Genomic DNA, 6,845 nt, shown 5'->3' with positions numbered 1-6,845 from the left:
TACCGTTATGACTCGTAAACCCGAAAACACAGTCTGGTGTTACAGCTGCTGGCAACCTCTATACGCCGAGTTGCTTGTGAAATTTCCATACATTCAGTTTATAGAAGGGCTACTGACGTAGTTTTCCGACAACCAGCTACTGCCACCGGATAGAGTAAATTTGATTATAGTTGATGATTTGATGGAGTCTGCGTGTGAAAATAATGAGACAGAAAAACCTTTTACCAAATACGTACACCACCGAAACCTCAGCATCATGTATATCGTCCAAAATGTGTTTTATCAAGGCCGGAAAAGTAGAACCATATCATTAAATACAAAGTACATGGTGCTGTTTAAAAACCCTAGAGATAAACTACAGATTACAACCCTGTCCCGGCAGATGTACCCCGGTAAAGCCAAATTTTTTATGGAAGCGTTTGATGACGCTACTAAAAAACCTTTCGGTTACTCGTTGGTGGATTTAAATGCTGACACCCCAGATGACTATCGCTTGTGAACAGGTCTTTTCCCCCCAGATGTACCCGTGGCTTATGTATTTAAAGAATCTAAAAGTCGGTGATCTCGCAACCATGCCAGCCCCAGTCACCGGAAAGCTATTCTCTGTGGGGCTTCAGATGATCTTGTACAGGCAATAGCTAAGCCTGCTAAGCAGTTTGGGACCCTGAAGAGAAAGCATAAGCTTTTAAAGACTGAGTCAAAAGGGTCTTTCTCTTAAAAGAAAGACTCTTGGTGAACCAGTCCAGCAGTTTTATTGGGACACTGTTGAGTATTGCAGTACCATTGATTACGGAGCTTCTACAACACCGATAATGGACCACACTGAAAAAAAATGTACCTTGTACCTCAGAAACAGCTCGATAAACTCCGAGACCGGTCCGGCAACGAAACAGATGTGAGAAAAATAACAACCCGCAGGTTGGATGATGAAATGAGAGACATTTTTCAGAACTCGCATCTGCCTGAATATGAAAAAGTGAGATTGTATAGTCAGGTGTTACAACGGTATTTGACATTAGTACGCCAGGAGGTTTCTGAAGATGGGACTTTAACTGTTGTACTACCTGAAAATGCACCCGCCGATCTATCACACGCATCACCACAACAGCCGTCATCGACCAGCGCTGACTTTGGGTATATTTTAGGCAGCGCATCTCAGTGGTTCCAGAGAAATGCCGAGATATTGTTAAAGACTATGGCATGCAATAAACCATTAATAGCCTGGAATTAAAAAGGAAAATTTGTGTACAAGGGGGCACCCGTTGAGGGCTCTCACATGATTGATCTTGTCAGAGCTCTCACACAACAGCAATCAGTTGCTGCCGGTAAGAAGCTAAAAGATTGGGATGTGTTCACAGGGGTTGGGATATGTTCACAATCAATGTACCAGGTACCTTGCTAGCCAACGCTGGTAACCGAGAGCTACTTGAAAAACTCAAGTCTGCCCCACTGTGGTGTGCAGCGTCTGTCAAAACTTTAAAACCCCATGTCCCGCCCCCTTTTCAACCAATGGTGTGTTGTTATAGGGCGGATGTCCCGCCTTCCCCCACCGAGCAGTAGTGTGATAGAGAGGTTTAACAGAACTATTAAAACAAAATTGTGGAGGTACCCGACACACAAAAACACTTCTATATATTGCCGATCTGTCTGATCTTATTTACTTTTATAATCATAGTTACCACACGACTATTAAACGAACCCCGGCTTCTGTTACGACTGACAACTCCCTTGAGATGTGGAGAACTGTCTATGGCGAACACTTTAAGCGAAAACAGTCAAAGTTTTCATTTAATGTGGGTGATCATGTGCGGGTGTCCAAAATAAAGGGAGTGTTTGAGAAGGGGTATGAACAGTCCTTCACAGATGAAATTTTCATTGTCAAAGAGCGGACGCCGGCTCTGAAACCCTATTACAAACTGCAGGACTACGCAGGCGATGACATTAAGGGCTCCTTCTACACAGAAGAGCTACAGAAGATAAACCCCACTGCTGAGAGTGTCTGTCGCATCCAAAATATTTAAGGGGTGTGGTAAAAACAAACAGCTTTTGGTAAAGTAGCGCAGATAGAGCGATAAATTCAATAGTTGGGTAAAGGCTTCTGAGGTCAGAGAAATATAGAGGTGCTGAAAAATGAACCCCAATGTCTTCTGTTACGCTGCCCAGTAATTCATCCTCAAAGATGTTTCCAAAGAACACCAGCACGTACTTTACAGAGCATCTAGCAAAGGCAATTGACCTGGACGGGAACTGGGAAGTGGGTCTGGTCGAGCTGCACTATCCGCATACACTAAACACGTTTAGATCAAGATGAAGATTTTCTGTCCATATAGTCTCATCGCTGATGAACATGTACCTTACCTAGAGGGTACTACTGCAACATCAATCAGCTCATGCATGAAATGAAACGTGCTGTGGAAAAAGTTCTGTTAAACCTCTCTAATACACTAACCTTCACATCACTGGCCATAATCACATTTGAGAAAATTTTGGAAGGTCCTGTTAAGAAATTCTTTTCTGTCATCAGTTTGTAGCATTTTAGGAGTACGACCCTCTTGAAATATATTTCGGAAATCACTTGTCACGACACCTCCAGACTTTTCAGTGGCACGGCCCAGGCATATTTAGACAACATGTCTATACGTGATAAGATGTAACAGACACCATCGTTGAACTCACTGTAGTCTCTCATGTTCACCAAGTCGGCCTGCCACTGCCAGTCCATTTCAGGTACCAGCGTCCTGTTTCTCTTAAAGCTCACACGTGCTGGCTTGTGTAGCGTATAAGTCAGCTGGCCAGACAACCAGTCTGACACCCGGCCGCGGCTGGCGCTCACACCCCGGGAAGTCACGGCCCTCACCAGACTCCCCACGCTGCCGTAACTTAGTTGGCAAGACCTGGGTTCGAGCCTATACAGTGAGGCACGAAGTAGTGCAGGAGCGGCAAGTGCACAAGCCCTAGAACCTGAATCCGTTACAATAACAAAAGGACAGAATTAAATGGGGTTAATTTCGAAATCGCAAATATGAGATACCATAGCGCGTTTTTTTTCCACTTCCTGGCGGAAACGGGCTTCCGTAGTTTTGTGTATTCTTGATGCATCACAAGGAGGTACAGATGCAGCCATTCAAAGTGCGCGGTACAGACACGTACCGGAAGTAATAGGCTACGGCGTCGCGCATCGTGACGCATGATGATGCGGGGTAGTGCGGTATGTGATTGGTTGACCGACAGGGGCACTCGTGGTCCGTTGGTCTGTCGTAGAAAGACTTACAGTACAGTAAACGTCTTTACTGTGCCCGTTGTAGATATTGAATTTTACCACTGAATGGAAATCTTAGTAGCTGAGCATAAAAAGAATAGGAGCATACTGTAACGTGTATGAAGGCGATGAAAAAATGTATGTATTTTGATATTTACACCCGGCGCGGCACCGAGGGAGCGTCTGCATTTATAACTTAGTTTTTAAAATTAGTCAAGCAATATGAAGCATCTCCTTTTACTTTTAAGTCCCTTAAATACATTGAGCACAGCTTTCTCACCACTTAAGATTGCCTTTTGATACCATCCTTACACAAAGCAGAAACTTTCCGATGACATACAGTACAAGTGGAAAGATTACAGATTTTAATTTTGTTTTATGATATGTCGCTGTTGTGAATCTCTGTGGACATGTGCTGGCTGGACAGGAGGCTCTACTGTACACAGAGAGGGGCGGGAGGAGGGGACAAGCCGATACATACTCTTAGAGTTTGATTAATAGGGAATATAATAAAAAAAATATAGTACTAAAAAAAGTACTACCACTTTTAAAGGAGATATGTAAAATAAAGTTTTTTATTATTGTTATAGAGAAACATGATCAGATTTTCCCTGGTTCAGAAAAAAAGATCTCAAGTGCTACACATAACTTTCTTAATTCGATGTATTTAAAGCAGTGAACTACTGTAGGTGTAACATAACATTCAGAAATATAATCGAGAATAGTTTTGTGGTGTTTGTTTAGATGAAACATTCCTAAAACGTATAACGTAACAAAATTAAAGATGTTAATTAAACTAAAGATGATACTTGTACTGTATGTCATCGGAAAGTTTCTGCTTTGTGTAAGGATGGTATCAAAAAGCAATCTTAAGTGGTGAGAAAGCTGTGCTCAATGTATTTAAGGGACTTAAAAGTAAAAGGAGATGCTTCATATTGCTTGACTAATTTTAAAAACTAAGTTATAAATGCAGACGCTCCCTCAGTGCCGTGCCGGGTGTAAATATCAAAATATACATTCACCCCAGACAGAGGCCGAAGAGCGCCCGGCTGGGGTGCGTGGGGAAGAGCAGGACAGGAGTGAAAGGCGAGGTTTAGGAAGGCGTACAGTCTGGGCAGGTATAGATTACACTTTTCTAAAACGTACTTGAAAAATAAAAACGATTACAATCTAAGAAAAATGTTTATATTGTAACGCATACTGTCCAGCCTCCATTTCCCTATAAAAATTTACTCTATTACACACACACACACACACACACACACACACACACACACACACACACACACAATAGAAGCAGGAAGCAGAAGCAGGGACCGTTGTCAGAAGGGAAGAAGGTGACTATTCATTGTTATCAAAAATGACTTAGAATCGATCATGCTGTGATATTTTGAAATAAAAAAGTCAATCGATTGTCCATACTATCGCTATTCTACTTTTTCGAAGAAATGTTTGTTAAAAGAAAAGTCCAGCACCAGCTGGTTTTGAACACACAACCCGTGAGTTGGTAATCAGGCACGTAGACCAGTAGGCTACAAGGGAAGTCACATGAAGAGAGAGGCGAAACAGCCCTACACAGCCCTGTCGCAGTACACAAATATAATCATATCGTTATTCAATTTTTTAGATATGCGATTCCATATTATATTAGCAGAAAAGCTTAAAACTACCACTTTTTAACATGCTATTTCACATGCTAGTTAAATACTTGGATGCTTAAAATCGTTAGGGAGAAATAAATACACACAGGTATTCCTTCCTTTAAAGTACCTAATTCCTGGAATCTGACTAGCTGACACCCTTCTGAAGTGATTCCATAAAATCTGGTATACGGAAAAGAAAGCGTTGATACATACAAGTATCTTTTAATACAGTCTTTGCTGTGCTCTTGAGGATCCTTGTGATATTTCGAGCTCTAGTTAAATGATAAGTGTCACATTTTAAATCATTTTTGTAGTTAGAAATTATGAAACGCCCTGTTAAAAGCAAGGGAGTTTTTATGCCCGTTGAAGTAAAACAAAATGCCTGACAAAGTGTGGCTTGGACAGATTCCAAGTGCTTGTACAAATGTGCTAAAGAAATTATACTTTGAGTATACAGCTTGTCCAAAGTCATTCATTATTAATACTATTAGTAATATCTTCGGTAAAGGCTTTGATGCATAAATATTTCTGATAAAGGTAGGTTGTGTACTTTTGTCCAACTGAGCAATCTTGCTTTCATAAAATATACCAACATTTTAATGACTGATGATTAACATGCTGTAATACACAGTTCAAAATTAAAAGCTTAAATGCTGTACATGAGAGGTTAAGCTCCCCCCGGCGGTTTTACAAGGTGACGCGGATAGTTTCCGGCATGCCATCAAATGACGTGATTAACCGCGTGATACTGCGACACGCCCAACGGGGTATGCCGCGGAATACCCCACCCATTTTGAATGGCTGCATCTGTACTCTTCTCTTTACCGCACGTATGGAGTTTGGGTCTGATCGAGCTCGTTACTCGTCACTCACGCAATCTACTACTTTCATCCAATACAGCCCTTTATTTGGCTTTAAACTCCACCTGTTACCCCTCACACTCAATGTTTCAGAAAAAGGGTTTTAATTTAAGCTTTGCCCAGCAGTGTTTGAGCAGACAGAAGAAATAGAAGCGCCATTCGCGCCAGTTTAGCATAGTAACCACTAACTCCAATAATCCACTTATTATTATTATTATTATTATTATTATTATTATTATTATTATTATTATTATTATTATTATAAAAGCAAAAGAATCCCAGCTTCTGCATAAAAAAAACTATCGATATAGTGCGTCTCCAACACTGGCTGGAGACTCTGTGTGTCCGGGCTCAGCGGTTATATAAGACAGGGCTCGGCGAGCTGCAGGTGAAACTCATTGCTCTGCGCTCCCCGTGGGGAATGCGCGTCTCCTCCCTCCAGACTCGTCACACCGCCTTCTACAGCGGGAAAAAAAAATCCCCTTTACTGTCTTAATACATCCCTCTTAAATCCCAGAAACAGAAACTCCGGGGCGTTTCTGTGAGTCAGTACTGGGTTTCTCTGTTCGAGGTTACAAGCGGAAACAAAAAAAGCGCTGAAAGCAGGAAGTTATTTCTGCTCGTTGGCATAAACGTGTAAAAATACATTTTGTGATTCCTAAAACCTAATAACATCCATGTTAGTCTCCCTTTTGTTCCCAATGCACATAACTGAATATAAACCAGTCAAGTTCAGGTACTTTTCTGATGTACAGTATCTGAATAGTTCTGGCGCTGCTGTTACAACAAAGATACTTACGAACTACTTTTTTCATACGAGCTCTTGCCGTTTTAAAATTGAATATTTTTTAATTTCGCTAAATCACACGAAACACCAACAACACTCATCGTAAGCATCTGACCAATCACATTCCTGAATTTTAAAAGTATTTAGTATTTATTTTTAACTTGTTTTATTTTAAAAAAATTGTATACACCTGTTTTACATATTCTTGCCATTTTTGGCATATTGTAAGTGGATTGTAACTTCAAATTGATAATTCCTGATCTTTATAACTGTGTATCATTTCTTTTTACCTTGTT

The sequence above is a fragment of the Lepisosteus platostomus genome, chromosome 5 (genome assembly GCF_059453375.1).
Source record: "Lepisosteus platostomus isolate fLepPlt1 chromosome 5, fLepPlt1.hap1, whole genome shotgun sequence".
Classification (NCBI taxonomy): domain Eukaryota; kingdom Metazoa; phylum Chordata; class Actinopteri; order Semionotiformes; family Lepisosteidae; genus Lepisosteus; species Lepisosteus platostomus.
The sequence above is the reverse complement of the archived record's forward strand: the minus strand, read 5'-3'. Positions refer to the sequence as shown.